Raw genomic sequence first — 16,535 nt, forward strand, 5'->3', positions numbered from 1 at the left:
AAATCTATTATAGACAAAGTCAATGTGTGGACAGGATGAGTTGTTTCTATAACATCCCTTACGAAAATTACCCATGATTATACTACAAATAAAACCAAAAAATCATGGTTATTATAGTTAAACCATGATAACTACAAATTAACCATGGTTTTGCTACACTAACCATAGTTTAACCATGCTATTTGTTGTAAAACTGTGGTTATACAAATGGTACTCAATCTGCTTAAAAACTATGGTCACCACACTTTTGCTATAATAAAATCATGGTTGATTTTAGTAAGGGATGTTTGTTCATCAGTTCATGAATTCTCAACAAGCTTACTCTAAGAATCTGGTGATACCGAGAAGTTGTTTTGATGGCTCAATAAAGTTGTTTGATTATGATATGCAGGGCATGAACCTCTTGATATTTGGTTCATGCTGTACATTTTTACTCAAACGATTCCTCTTCTTCGCTCTCTCGATGAGGTTACATTGAACTTTACTCTGACATGTAAAGGGAAGAATTTGTGAGCATCTATCTAATTTGAACAAACAGACGTGTTGATAGATGGGGGTGGCCATTAATATTAATCACAGATCTCAGACATTCTGGGAAAAACAGACTGTCAAATCATCAAATATTTAGCGTTTTTCAGCTCTCAGTAAGCAGACCTGGACTTCAAAACAAACATTGTCAGATTTGGTTTTATGGGTCTAACCCCGAGGCCGTGATATGTCTAAATTGCTTGTCTTGACATAGCGCATTACCTCAACATCTGAATCCAGAGGTCGACAGTGTTGAAGATATTACTGATTTAAATTCAACAGGGATTTACACTGGAGTCCAAGAGACCACATTCAAAATGTGGGGATTCAGAATCCTATTTAAAGGGATGGTTCGGACTCAAAGTAAAATCAACCCTAGGGTCCTTTGCACCATGACCTCGAGCCAAACACCCCCCAGAAGCCTTTTTCCCCTTGGTCGAACATTAAAGTTAGAGCTTATTTATGGCTTAGTGCAGGCGCTAATGGATCCAAGGTTGTATCTGGTAAATTACCGCACTAATAATGCCCAGAATGGTACCAAACTTCTACAGTAGTACAAATAGGTTCTGTACTCATAAAACGAGGCATTGGAAAGTTTGTAAGTGCATCAGGAGTTTATTTAAATAACACTTGCCTGATGGCTAATGCTACCGCTAACCCGGACGTCGACGTCACTTCTCTGAGTTGAGAAAAGCACGTAAAAGTCCTGGCAGAAAGCGATGCATAAGGATGTAGTGTAACGACGAATTATATTTTTTTCCGAAGTGTTGACAACTTAGTTTTAACTAATAATTGTTGCAAACTGGTACTACCAACAAAATATTAGTGCATTCCTGGAACTGGGCGTCGTTACACTACATCCATATGCATCGCTTTCTGCCAGGACTTTTACGTGCTTTTCTCAACTCAGAGAAGTGACGTCGACGTCCGGGTTAGCGGTAGCATTAGCCATCAGGCAAGTGTTATTTAAATAAACTCCTGATGTACTTACAAACTTTCCAATGCCTTGTTTTATGAGTACAGAACCTATTTGTACTACTGTAGAAGTTTGGTACCATTCTGGGCATTATTAGTGGGGTAATTTACCAGATACATCATTGGATCCATTAGCGCCTGCACTAAGCCATCCGGCTGATATCTCTAAATAAGCTCTAACTTTAATAATGTTCAACCAAGGGAAAAAAGGCTTCTGGGGGGTGTTTGGCTCGAGGTCATGGTGCAAAGGACCCTAGGTTGATATATTACCCTTTAAAGCTGGAAATAAGGTTTAAGTTTTATGTTTTTAATAAGTAAATAAACAAATACATATTGGAAATTCCGATTTTCCAGTAGGAACTTTTAACTGGAATGCTCCCTCAAGTAACTCAGAATCCAAGGCTGCTCAGTGCATCAACTGTAGTGAAACGGTAGTAATATATTGTTTATTAGCACTTCTGTTTGTCTGTGTCTCAATAAACAGTGCATAAAGAACTATCCAACCTCTATTTGTGGACATGATACTCTGGCATGCATTATCTGTGCAGAATACCACTTTTGTATGTGTTTGTATTCAGAAAGAGAAAGCACAACAATGGATTGCCAGGATATGTTGCTGTCTATCTTTTAGTTTTTGGAAGCATTTTGTTTGGGTACATTTGTAAGACATCCTATGGGATTAATATTAATATCATCCTAACAAAAAAACAAAAAACAAAAAAAATGTTGTTTTTGACTTCAGACTCTCACCAAACACTCAAATGATTAAACCCACAGACATGGCTGATTAGGAATCAAATCGGATTCAAGCAAACACAGTCTTTTGACTTTCCACGTTTTATACAGGATTAATTTTCCATCACGCAAAACTCAACAACCTTGTTTACTGCCAAGTCAGCCCTAATCAGCATAATTATCAGCCAGAACTTCCTCAAACTGCATTAGCCGATCCGAGACGCCTTCAAAAATAACAACCGGTCTGTGAGAAAAGAGCCCGGCAAACATGGCGATCTTTCCCGGTTCTGTCGTCATTAGAAAGCAGCGCTGCCGGAAGCGAGCATGTTAAAGACGGCTGGCAGACGGCCTAGTTTCCCACTCCGACCCTCACAGTCAAGCCTCAGTGAGTTACATGACATTAGGGCACCACAAGGAGAACAACAAGCTGCCTACACAATGTTGCCGCCACTTTTGAGGACACACACAAAGGGAATTCTGGGAAGGGAAGAAATGTTTGACACGGAGCTCTCTTGGGAGAATAATGTGAGTTGTTGTAACGCTGCTGGAATACTGTATTAATTTCGGGGGAACAGTTTAAGGAATACAAAACAAGAATCACAGTAACGTTGTCTTACAGACAGTCTATTCTTCCAGAAAATGATCGGCGTGGGAGTGATTTCTGATTTGCATAATATTCAGATTTAATGGCTTGCTAAAAATAAGACAGAATATGTCTTTGGCTTTTTATTTTTAGGAAACTGTACGTGTATTTATTCAGTTGATTCCCATTATGAGAGACAAACTGAATGACCCGGAATATTTTCTATAAAAAAAAATGCAATGCATATGATAAAAACATACCATCCATCGTCGCATTATCGTCAATGCTAAACCAAAGACGCCTATTTTTTTGGTGCTATTTTTAAAGGCTCAGTCAGAAAGTGGAAAATAGTCAAATTAAATTATGAAGATTTTTGGTGCAAAAATTTATATACTAACAAAATTTGCCTGCACTCAAAAGACTAATAACAACAGCTTATTGGAGTGTTTTACACTTTCCACTTCAAATTTTCACCTTATTTTCAAAGTGTTGCTTGCAATTAGCTACTGAGTGAAACTTATTTAAAAAAAAATTTCGAGTGTACAACTCATTTTTAAATCAATTAACACTGATATTTCCATTTCCATTCCACACAATATTAAGTGGATGTATAATGATCAACATTATTATGTCAACAGAACTCATCAAAATAATGTTTGCAACTTAAAAGGTTTAATTAAAGCAACAGACCGTAGTCAGAGTAGCGCCATAGACAGGAAAGAGACGAGACTGTGAGGGATAGAAGTACAGTACATGTACAGTATGTGTCTATCGATACTGCAACAGCTTTAAACACCCTAGACCCAATAGTGATTTTTATCATTTATTTCCCATGTCGGTTTGGGTCAAAGCTTTACTGGTCAGCAGGAGTACTTGTCTCTACAAGCGCACTTCTATCCCAGCCCGTCTTCATCTTCCTCTGGCACCTGCTGATTTAATGTGTTGTCAGTGGTGCGATCTCAGACTCAATTTCTTAGACTCACTTCAGCGACGAAGCCGACACATCGAGAATCTGGGACACGTTAATGTATGGAGGAGATGCCAGTCCTCTGGCTAATGACGGGAGAAAAAACTCCAGCGACCTCGGCGGTGGCACCGCAGTCATTATTAGCTGGCAAGAAAGTGATGAAAGCCCTGGGAGGAGTGACATCGCTGCCTCCTTCATCTGGGAGAGGATGATGAAGTCAACACTCCTCTGCAGGAGGACAAAATAAAGAGGGCCGCGAGGGTCCGGCATGTAGTTCTGTGGATAGATCCTAAAAAAGACAGCTTGTGTAAGCTGATTAAATAAAGAAGGGCCTATGTGGTCATATTGTTCACATGTTGCCTGAATGTGGGTCAGAATTGCAAGATGTGTTACAAGATGTCTCTGTTCTGTCAAGTCAGATATTTTAAGCACAATATATGATTAAGTGACACTTGGCTTGATTATTTGGCGCTAAATAGATTTTGTATCTACCCCAACTACATTTTTAGGCCAACAAATTTAAATAAAAAAAAAAGATGTTATAAGATATAATAGATACATTATTGGATAGATATGGAACTATGTAGGAAGATAGATAGATAGATAGATAGATAAAACAATATCTACAATGGATAGATATATAGATAGATAGATAGATAGATAGATAGATAGATAGATAGATAGATAGATAGATAGAACAAACAATATCTACGATAGATAGATAGATAGATAGATAGATAGATAGATAGATAGATAGATAGATAGATAGATAGATAGATAGATAGATAGATAGATCGATCGAAAGATAGATAGATAGATAGATCACACAATATCTACAATGGATAGATAGATAGATAGATAGATAGATAGATAGATAGATAGATAGATAGATAGATAGATAGATAGATGACACAATATCTACAATGGATAGATATATAGATATATAGATAGATAGATAGATAGATAGATAGATAGATAGATAGAACAAACAATATCTACGATAGATATATAGATAGATAGATACATAGATAGATAGATAGATAGATAGATAGATAGATAGATAGATGATAGATAGATAGATAGATCACACAATATCTACAATGGATAGATAGATAGATAGATAGATAGATAGATAGATAGATAGATAGATAGATAGATAGATAGATAGATCAAACAATATCTAAGATAGATAGATAGATAGATAGATAGATCACACAATATCTACGATAGATAGATAGATAGATAGATAGATAGATCAAACAATATCTAAGATAGATAGATAGATAGATAGATCACACAATATCTACGATAGATAGATAGATAGATAGATCACACAATATCTACGATAGATAGATAGATAGATAGATAGATCAAACAATATCTAAGATAGATAGATAGATAGATAGATAGATAGATAGATCAAACAATATCTAAGATAGATAGATAGATAGATAGATAGATAGATCAAACAATATCTAAGATAGATAGATAGATAGATAGATAGATAGATAGATAGATAGATAGATAGATAGATAGATAGATCAAACAATATCTACAATGGATAGATAGATGGATGGATGGATGGATGGATGGATAGATCGAACAATATCTACAATGGATAGATGGATGGATGGATGGATGGATGGATGGATGGATGGATGGATGGATAGAACAATATCTACGATGGATGGATGGATGGATGGATGGATGGATAGATAGAACAATATCTATGATGGATGGATGGATGGATGGATGGATGGATGGATGGATGGATGGATGATGGATGGATAGATGGATGGATAGAACAATATCTACGATGGATGGATGGATAGATGGATGGATAGAAATATATCTACGATGGATGGATGGATGGATGGATGGATGATGGATGATGGATGGATAGAACAATATCTATGGATGGACGGATGGATGGATGGATGGATAGAACAATATATACGATGGATGGATGGATGGATGGATGGATAGAACAATATCTACGATGGATGGATAGATAGATAGATAGATAGATAGATAGATAGATAGATAGATAGATAGATAGATAGATAGATAGATAGATGAGTCATTGATAGTGTTCTTCTAATAGCACACTTCATTCCTGTGTCATCTTGATATTGCAGCTGCTTGTTTTCGCTCCTTCCAAAGATTATTGGCCCCCGCTGAACATCTCCCATTAGAAAGCAAGTGATCAGAGATGGAAATATGTGCAATTACAGCAGGCACAATAATTGAAGACGAATGCTGGTGTTCTGTGGGGATTTCACAGTGAAATTGCTCTGGCAATCGGCACAGATGTTTTAATCAGAGTGCGCTGGCCCATGAAACCCAACATGTTTTACACAGACAATCGGAAGGGTTTTTCCTGTCATAGATGGAGCGCGTCATTGGAATTTTTGTTCTGATGGAGCCGGTTATTGTTTTCATTTTGCTCATTAAGAATGATTAAGGTACAGAGCAAAGTGTTGGCCTGGTTTTCTGCTCTGCAAGAGCCGGCTGTGTATTTATAACGTATCAGAACAAGACAAAAGCGGCAGATCATTCAAATAAAATCTAAATGTTTTCATCACGGCTGAGAGGTGTTAGGCACCACATCAACACACAGCCTCAAGTGGCTCATTGCTTTCAAACAGTGGCAGCAGTGTGATAAAACACGTCAATGTTCAACAAATGTTTATTTTAATCACTAACAATTCCTCAGAGAAATAAAATAAATCATTAGCCAAACTCCAGGCCATTTAAGGCCGCCAAGCAACACAACACACAGTTCGGCAGATCTGCAGACCAGTGGCAGTTCTAGACCAGTGCTTCTCAACTGGTTTGGCCATGGGACACACATTGTCCCATGCTCATTAAGCCACGACCCACTTCTTTAGGAATTATACAGTGCTGAAAGAAGTGGGCCGGTATGCACTACCTATATTTTAATCTGTGGCGTACCCTCACTTTGTCTTGCGTGCTGGCACTTCTCACGTGCTGTAATATAAGAGTGAGCTCTATCAGCACAGTATAACGTCTGACAGGTCAGGAAAGTTCGTATTTCTAAGGTTAGAGACTTTTTATTTCGTAGCAAGTTATGAAAATAACGTTAGAATACTAAAACCGACAAATAGCCTGACAACACATCATCTGACCGCTGTGGAAGCTTGTTTCCGCCACGGAATAAAACATTTTAAAATCAAATTGCGACTCTTTATCTCGCAATTCTGACTTTTTTTTTCTTTTCGAATTGCTAGATATAAATTGCGAGTTAAAAAGTCAGAGTTGAAATATATAAAGACACAATTGCATGATATAAAGTCAGAATTGTGAGATACAATTTTTTTTATTCTAAACGTAAATCTATAACTGTATAAACTCGCAATTTTGTGTTGTAAAATCAGAATTGCAAGATATAAACTCGCAGTTCTGAGAAAAATAACACGCAATTGCGACTTTATATCACGCAGGTCTGACTTTATAACTCGCAATTACGACTTTATATCAGGCAATTCTGAGAAAAAAGTCTGAATTGCTAGATGTAAACTTTCATTTGCGAGAAAAAAGTCAGAATTGTGAGATAAAAAGTCGCAATTACATTTTTTTTATTCTGTGGTGGAAACAAGCTTCCATAGACAAAAATCTTGGTTTCGTAAGGTTACATAGGTCAAAAACAACGGAAACATTAACTTTATTTATTTATTTAGGCGGGGTCATCGAATGTTTTGGCAGGGCAAGTACATGGAGCCAGCAGAACAATATTAGAGACAATATTTATATTTTTAGCTAGTTAACAGTAATACTTGTTAATAATAATGATATGCTGAAAATCATTATATCATAGTAACGCCCTATAGCAAGACAAACTATACCAAGTTAGGGATATAATTTCTTATTTTATTTATTTGTTACAGAAATAAATAGCCTATAGGAAAACCTGATTGATCAAACACTGAACAAATGTTTGATGCGATTTAAGGGTTTTAATAGTAATTAGTGAAGGACAGGTGTCATAAATCTCTCGGTTTATAAACCTCTAGGCTGCCTGGATTGCAGAATGCATCTATCAGATGAGACAGATGACAGATTTTGACACGGCTCTGAAAGTATCAGCCTGGTTATTAAAGAAGTGAAGAGATCTAAGCAGAGAGAATTGCAAAACCAACCGGAGCAGCCGTATAGTATATAATTAAACACTCCGTTTCAGCCGACTTCTATTTTTAATTAGTAGTGTTTGCTAAGTCAAGCATCACTACTACTATTGCTCATACTGTGGGTTAGTGATTCAACAAACCTCTAACACTAAGTATTTTACTTTTGGGTACTTTTATAAAATATCACACTTAAATGGAAGGATATTCAGATCCAATTTGAGCTGAAACAACAAAATTGGTTGAACTATACATTATGCAACCATCCAACTCGGAGTGATAAAGTACAATGAAAAATATGCAAAAAAGCATCAATAATTATCTTAAACACCTGCTACTTTTGCATGAGTCATGAATAAAGAAAAGATAAAAAAATAATCGCATTAGTGACTATTAGTGACAACCACCATAAAAGACCCCAATATTCAATAAAGTTGGACATTTATTATTAATAATTATCTGAATGAACAATCTGTCAAGTAATATACTTCATTCAATGCACTCCAAAGTATCGCTCTTGTTTTCTCTTGAAAAATAAATAAATGAATAAATCTAGTGATTTTGCATTACTCATTTCACTAAGGATGCAAAATGACAATATGCAAAGTCTTGTTTAATAGCGAACACAAAAAGTCAAGTATAATAAATGCTTAGGTTGAGCTAGGGCTCTTAATTTTAATAATGGACAAGCAGTTTCTTATCTCCACAATACCCTGGGTATATTACGACCATGTCATTCTGGCACATCTCCCAGAAGTGTCCCGCTTTGACATAGTGCATATTGGATACTTAATTCATGGGCATATTTTTAAATATTCTTATCTAAGCCTCAAATATCAACCAATTCATTCAGTCATATAGACCACTTTCTGTAAACCTGTCACAATTATGTGTTCGGTATATGGACAAATATATTTTTTTTTACTTTGTATACAATAATCATATACAATATAATAATAATAACAATAATAAAACAGCCCCATGTGATTTAATTTTATGCTGTAAAAATGAATAATATTTATTTAATTATTTATTATACTGTGATAGGATTTCCCTTATTTGATGGCAAAACTTGATTGAAATTTAAACTATAAAATGATTGTGATTCTCAAATAATTGCAATTAGAAAGTGCATATTGGATACTTTATGAGCATATTTTATAATATTCATATCTAAGCCTCAAATATGAATTAAATCTGTCATATTGACCACTCTCTGTTCATTTTTTTTTTTTTATAAAAAATCTGATACTAGATCAGTTATAAATTCTCTGCATGCAGTTTTAGCATTTTCTTGCTTCATCATTTAATCAAACTTACAGGTTTTTTAACACAAAACTGGGATGCAAAATTAAATAAATTTACACCACTCATAATGTAATATGCACACAATGAGCTAATTTGACAACAATATAGCATACCCCATTTTGAAGTATTCATCATTGCATAATGCATTACATTTCACATACTATGTAAAAAAAAAAAAAAAAGAAAAAGAAAAAAAAAGAAAAAACCCAGAACACCTTTATCCCACTCCGGACGTCCCCATGAAAACATCCGACACTTTGGCAGCGCTGCGACACTCCTCTGCTCCGTTGGGCTGAGTGTTGACATCAGCTGAACCAGGGTCAATCCATGATGGACTCGTCCCTGTCATAGTGTCCCGCTCTGAAGGAAGTGGACTAATCACCGGAGCAGGGCTCAGGGCTTTCACAGGAGAACAGAGGGAATTCACTAAAAGACTAAATCTGTGGCTCTCCATCAGTGCTGTCAGACAGCCTAGAGGACGCCGTGTGAATAACCGTTCTGTGTGCATACCTGGAGCAATGCCTATCGGCCTCATGCCCACAAGCTGGAAACACTGACAAATGATCACTGCTTTTTCTTTTCAAGGGGAACACTAGCAGAACTGAGAGTTTGATTTATTTTTTCCACAGCAACCGCCCTAACTCCAAGTCGGTTTTACTCTTTCCAGTTTAGAACAATTAAGAAGAATCAACTGGAACCTGAATGGAAAGCATCAGTGACATGCTGTGGATTACTTCAATATTAATACTTAAATATTGACTTTGTCCTATAGTTTGGGGGAAGTAAAAATAGCAACAAAAAAACGTGTTTAAACTGCCAAAATGAATTAAAGGGATATTTCACCGCTGGAAAGATGAATGTGTATTTAAATTGGGTCATTTATGTAGTAGAAATGTCAAATTATTTTAGAAGTTGGTGCCTTCTAGACTGAGAAAAGCCAGAAAATGTATTTTTGGCTCATGTGGATGAAAGACAACAACTCCCAGAATGCACTTGCTTCGCTGCCCTATGAGGACACTCCCAAGCCACGCCTCCCGGTTACAGAGGACAGTATCGGGAGAAATGATACAGCTAGGTGACTAGTCGACTTGAAACTGAAAAGACGGTGTTTTATGGTGAGATCCCCCTATGGGCGGGTTGAAGACATGCGGGACGAACTCCTCCTACTGGCTGTAGTCTCTCGCCTCTGGACACAAAAGCCTCTGATGATGATAAATGATGATTTGTGTGTCATCTGAGGTTTTTGTCCAGACACACAATACAGAAATCTCTGGTCTCAGGGGGACATGAGGGAGGGAAGCACGGTCACTCCAAAATACTACCGGGTTTCTAATGATACAACGCTTGCTAATCACTGAAAGATGCTAATCACTGAAGTATCCCTTTAAGAAAGAAAGCATGCAAGCCAATAAATCAACCAATAAATGTATGTCTCTTATTCTAGCATAAAAATATATACATACACACGTTTAAGTCTTACTTTCAAACTACAACTTTCCCCATAGACTTCCATTGTATATGCATGACTTTAAAGGCACAATTTAGTGTGTTTTTATAAACAGATGGAGGTCTTCAATGTTTTCTGCTTTAAGGACAAATAGGAGAAACTGGCTCATAAAAATGAAAAGAAAAATGTGCCTGGAAAGTCTTGTTTCATTTCTAGAAACTCGTGCCAAGTGTCGTTTCAATCATGAATTTAGTTTAAAGCTGTACACATCACAGAACAATATTAAACTTGATCCAAGTTGCTTTCTTAAATGCAAGACTATCATGTAATTATATAATGAATTATGGCACTGAAATGGTGAAGTGTTCATTAACAAGCCCTTCAGACGTGATTGCAGCAGGTGTGCAGCATCTCTTTACACCAACCGTTATAAAAGACACATCTCTTACAAATAAATCCATGTGAAAAAAGTTTGCAGTGTTGCTTTGGAAAGGAGTTTTTTGCACTCCTGTTGTAGTCCACTTATTTTTAACTTTACACAACATGAAGAAAAATAATGGTGTACTGATAATCCATATGATGTTATGAGGAAGACTGTGAATCTGTGGTTACTCGTGAGATGAGCTTCATGACCACAAATGGTATCATTTCCAGCTAATTTTTCCTTCAAAGTCTGTGAGTTTGACAAATCACGTTTACGTTTTTGCCATCAGAAAATACAATTTTAAATTTATACACATTTGTTGAAAAAGCAAGTTGACGATGGACACAACAAAAGCTTAATCCATTTTTTTTTTTTTTTATCAATAGTTTCAGACCAAACACTGCCATAGGTTGAATTCAAAATTGCATACTTTTATAGTTTCTGTTATATAAAGATGCGTCAGAAATAATAACAGTAGTAGGCTTACACTATAAAAATGTTGGGTTGTTTCAACCCATGTTTGGGTCAAATATGGACAAACCCAACATGGTTTAAATTAAACAGGTTTGTTTAAACCAACGGTTTGTCCATATTTGACCCAAATATGGGTTGAAACAACCCAACATTTTTATTTCTGACACATCTAGGAACTATAAAAGTATGAATTGAAGCACTGAGATCCACAGATGTACACAAATGATGTTCACAATGACTATTAAAGGAAGTATGTGAGTTTATAATGTGGAAGATGTAACGGATGTAAGTCTTCTTTACAAATATCTTAATGGGTGGTGCATTGAATCCATAAATACATTATTTAACCACTGAATGAACTTAAATATGTTAATTTATACCAACAAAAAGATGAAAATGTCTCCCTTTAGGGTGTTGAATGTTTTATAGGATGTTTTCTGTTGTGTTGCTATGCAGTTCATAAAGTATTATTATAAAGTATTATTTCTTTGCGTTTTATTGTCCGCTTGTGGTGCGATTGTTTATGAAAAGTAATAGCACAACTCTTTATAACAAGCCACAGTTATTGTGACAAAAAAGATAGACTATGTGCAAAAAAGTGGTCATTCTTGCCTTGAATTCACTTTGGACAATAAAGTACAATAAAGAAATCTGAATCCGTCTGAATGAACATGCAAAGCACGAGTCTCGCCCTGCAGTCATGACCGGTGGCGGGTGTGGTAATCATCCGAGCTAATGCATGCATTAATAACGCCACATCTATGGACGCTCTTGAGTCCAATCCTCCTTTTTTCCCGGCACTTTGGAGACAGTAATTGAGGAAGGCGCCTGGCCACACTGCCTCCGGATCACATTGCCTCCATTAGCCACACTGATGAAGTTTTTTCTTCATCGCCCCAAATGAAGGAGAGCATTTCCATACCACGAATCCAATGTCCTGTGGTGCGATGTTTTAGCCCGGCGATCCTAATGGGAGGCTATCAGTGCACTAGCTTACCTTCAGCAATCTGCATTCAGAACAGTGACTTGGCAATTTGCTTGCTACTCACTCATGCTAATGAGTGCCCTGAAAAGACGCCGGCGAACGGGGAAATTCAGTTCCCACAGCTTCCAGTGGTGTTGAATATGAATGCCGAGCCAAAGGTTCTTCACGTCTTTGAAGAATAGGCTGTTGGCTCGGAGAGCGAGGATGCTTGGCTAAATGGGTGAAGTTGGCGTGTTATGTGGTCTGACAGGGTGAAGGTCCAGTCAGTGCAAAAAAAAATAATTATTATTCTTAATCAGTATTTCTGTCTTGTTTTCCAGCAAAAACATCCTTATATGCCACTGGTGCAATTATTATTTTTTTTTTTTTAGCATTCATTTAGCAACATTTTGTGAGGTTTATATGCTTAAAACAGAAAAAAAGAAAAGAAGATTCGCTCCTGTGGACATAAATTAAACTTAATTCAAAATACAGTACATTCTCTGTATACTTAGTTATGTATTTTGCAACAAAACTTGCTTCTCAAGTAATTTATCTGCTTTTAAGCAAGATTTTTGTTTTGTTTTGTTATTTTCACAAGAAATATTCTTCTGGCTGTGAATGTGCGCTGTTTTTGACAGTATTGTTTTTCTGCAAACATGCGGTAGCCTGATAAAAAACAGTTCATCTTTCAAAAAATATATCTCGAGACCCTTGTTTTTTGTTGTGTTCCTTCAAAATTTCAACTCATTATAATTTGTTTATTTCTTTGCATGAGATTTGTTTTTAGTTTTAGTTAGTTTTTAGTTAGTTTTACAACTTTTTTTTTTATTATGCCAATTCAAATACATTATTCAAATCAATTGGATAAACCCAGTGAATTAAGTTTAGTTTAGTTTACTAAAATTAAAATGATTTTGTAATCCAATTATTTTTCAAACAAATATCTTAATTTCAAAACTGAACTTTCAGTTCTTTTTATTTTCATCAATATTATCACAATTCATTATAATCATTAGACTGTCTGCATGTTTATGGTTTATGACTTCCCAAGCTCATTTCCTGTGAGTATACAAGACTTCTGGCTCATTAGTCACTATAGGTAATTAATTAGAAGAACAACAAAGTGCAATAAACTTTGCGCAACAAACCAGCCATTTACAAACCATTTCTGATTACGTTACTAAATTAATATGATAAAAAAATATCCATTGGCAATATCAAGCAGCATAATGGACTGTGTTTGTACAGTACATGTATGGCACAGATACTGTATTTGAAGTAAGAACACATGCTTACAATTCTCTGGCCAATGTTTTGAACAGAAAAGCATCTTACCATTTTTAGCTGAATCTATTGGAGAAACAGTAAGAGTGGTACAGTAGTTTTCGTACCCTGTTATATCTGTAGTTTCGCCCTGATTCACTCGAGAGTCAGTTGACATGTTGGTCTCCAAAAACATTGCACAGAAAAAGTGGCATAAACACCACCATCACAATCTATTCATTCTTATTGAAAAGTAATTCTTAGTCACATAAAGGAGAAGAGTGCACATCTCCCAGAATGCCCCAGTGCAGAAGTTAGTTACGAGGACTCTCAGCGGTGTTCATTACTGTGGCCTGCCGTAGGGACATGCTTCCCATGTGCTCAGCCATCTGCAAATTCCCATGGCTACTTGGATGACAGAAGTCTCGAAAATCCTCGAAAATGTTAGCACACAGTCCCACATGGATTTTCACTTTACACTTTCATTGTTTTTCATTGGTTATCATTAGTTTTCATTATTAAGATTAGACTTCTATGACTCACTTTTGCTCATATAATACAATATCCCCAAAAAGGACTTCATTCATTCATGTGTGAATGTCATTGTTGCAGCTCCTCTCTTCCCAGTCTGTCAGTAACGCTCTGTTTAGTTCCTGACTCTATGAAGCCCCTCCTTCTGAAAAGCACACTGTGCTCTGATTGGTCGGCTGGATCAGTGTGTTGGGATTGGTCGAGCGCTTAGAGTGTGTTTGGGAAATGTCCCGCCCCTTACCATAACCGTCAGTATCAACACACTACTAACTTACTCAACCAGGCCCCGTCCCTTTATTCTGTGTATGAATTATTTAAATTTGGAATATTGTGACGTGTTCATTTCCGGATGAAACTCAAGACTACAATGGAGGCGTTTCAGGGAGTTTGTGCTTTGCAATTTTGCAGACCTAACAGCAACGTTACACACTAAAGAAAGAAAAAAGAAAGAAAAAAAGAAAAGATTTGGACACTTTAGCTGCTCTCATACATGTGCAAATGTCATTGCATTAGAAAACAAAATATCAAACTAAGAGTCATTTAAAGAAAGAAAACACATTTAAAGTTGTCAGGCATTTCAGACTGCAGATGAATATTAGCTAAACACTCCTGTTCAAATTAATACTGTATGTCTTAAATAGAATGGCAAAGATGCTTTACTTGTTCCCTGTTGCGGTGGTTTTGTGGTCAAGTAAATACTACAGAACAAAACAATGTAAAATGTTATTTCAGTCAGGAATAAAAAAAATATAAAAAATAAATAAAAAATAAGTAAATTCTATATACTCAATTCAAGCATGTAGAAATTAAAGCGTAAATATCAACGTTATACAATTAAGTAAAATTACTCAACTTTTCTGATACTGGTGTTCCCATCATGCACTGGGCCTTGAATAATTAATGAGGTTGATTTGTCACTGTTTTCCAGCTGTATTTACACTGTTTTATCATTGCTTATGATGTTAGGATTAGTAACTTGCAATTTTGTGACATTTGGAGTTCGTTTTCTACTCAAAATGACACATTCAAACACCAAAACGATCCATCAAATGTTACCGTCATTGTGTATTGTCTACCAAGTATTGAAGTCTCTGCGTTTATATGACTTAACTTCTAATATGTAAATATGGTGTCTCACACAATGTCTATTGTATTAATTACTTTGATATTTCTAAGTAAAGCATTTACTTCAACAGCATGGTTTAATTCAATGTTATATTGTTTGAGTTAAATATATTGCAAAGTAAACGTCAACTAGATATTACTCAACTCTTACTACACCCAAGTTAAAATTACTTAGTTACTTTCACTTAACTTAGTTAAGTAGAGTTTACCTAATTCCATATGTGCAATTTACGTAAAAAAGATGTGTGCAACAACTTGCCAAAGAAAAATTAAGTAAATTTTACTTACTGTTTTTTTTTTTTTCAGTGTATCCGAGTGTCACAACGGTGCCATCTGAGCCTCGAGAGTCGTACAGTGTGTGTGGTTTCCACGCTGGCAAAGACGGATGAGTTTGGGAAAGCTGAACCTCAGCTAATTCTATGACTAATCAACGTCTTGGCTTTCCTAGACCAGTGTTTTCACACCAGCTGGAATCACACAGTCAATAACCATTCGCTCTGAATGAATCACCTTCACCGCCATTGATCTGCTGTCAGATTCATTTACACAAATCGGTAGTTACGAGTTTCTTCTTGTCGGTGTTTGCTAGATAGTGCACAAAATCTGGTTATTGTTAGTCTATTTGCAAACGCATATGTGAGAGTTTGAAAGGGGTGAATTGGTATGCAAACCAAGTCTACATTGTGAAAGTAAACTGATTAAAATATTTATTATAATGCATTTTTTATATCTGCTTATTTACCAATTAGTTGCTTTCAGGCAGCAGCCTACATCTCATTGAAAAAAAAAAAAAAAAAAAAAAATGGTGTAGGATTTACTTTGAAACGAGTTTCACTCCAGTACATTGCACAAATCATTTTTAAAGAAAAAAGCAACACATTGAATTAAACAAGGAATTTTTGAAGTAAAAGTATTTTATAGCTCCAATAATCCTTGAAAAATCAGTGTATTTGCAATACAGATTCTGTGCATGAAAAGTTTTTGGTCTAATTTCACATGTGATGTTACGACGTCTCCTGACTGCCTAGAGTTTAATCATAAGCAATAATAGCAGACTCCATTA

At 36.0% G+C, this 16,535-nt stretch overlaps 1 long non-coding RNA gene across 1 annotated transcript; it reads left to right on the top strand.

Annotated features, from left to right (window-relative positions):
- Window positions 1–2,653: 2,653 nt before the first annotated feature.
- On the top strand, window positions 2,654–16,188 carry LOC309494596. The gene is made up of 2 exons (XR_014204396.1): window positions 2,654–2,763; window positions 15,779–16,188. It is a non-coding gene; the product is annotated as an uncharacterized lncRNA (long non-coding RNA).
- The last annotated feature ends 347 nt before the right edge of the window (window positions 16,189–16,535 follow it).

Source organism: Leuciscus leuciscus, assembly GCF_965113295.1.
Source record: "Leuciscus leuciscus genome assembly, chromosome: 3".
Classification (NCBI taxonomy): domain Eukaryota; kingdom Metazoa; phylum Chordata; class Actinopteri; order Cypriniformes; family Leuciscidae; genus Leuciscus; species Leuciscus leuciscus.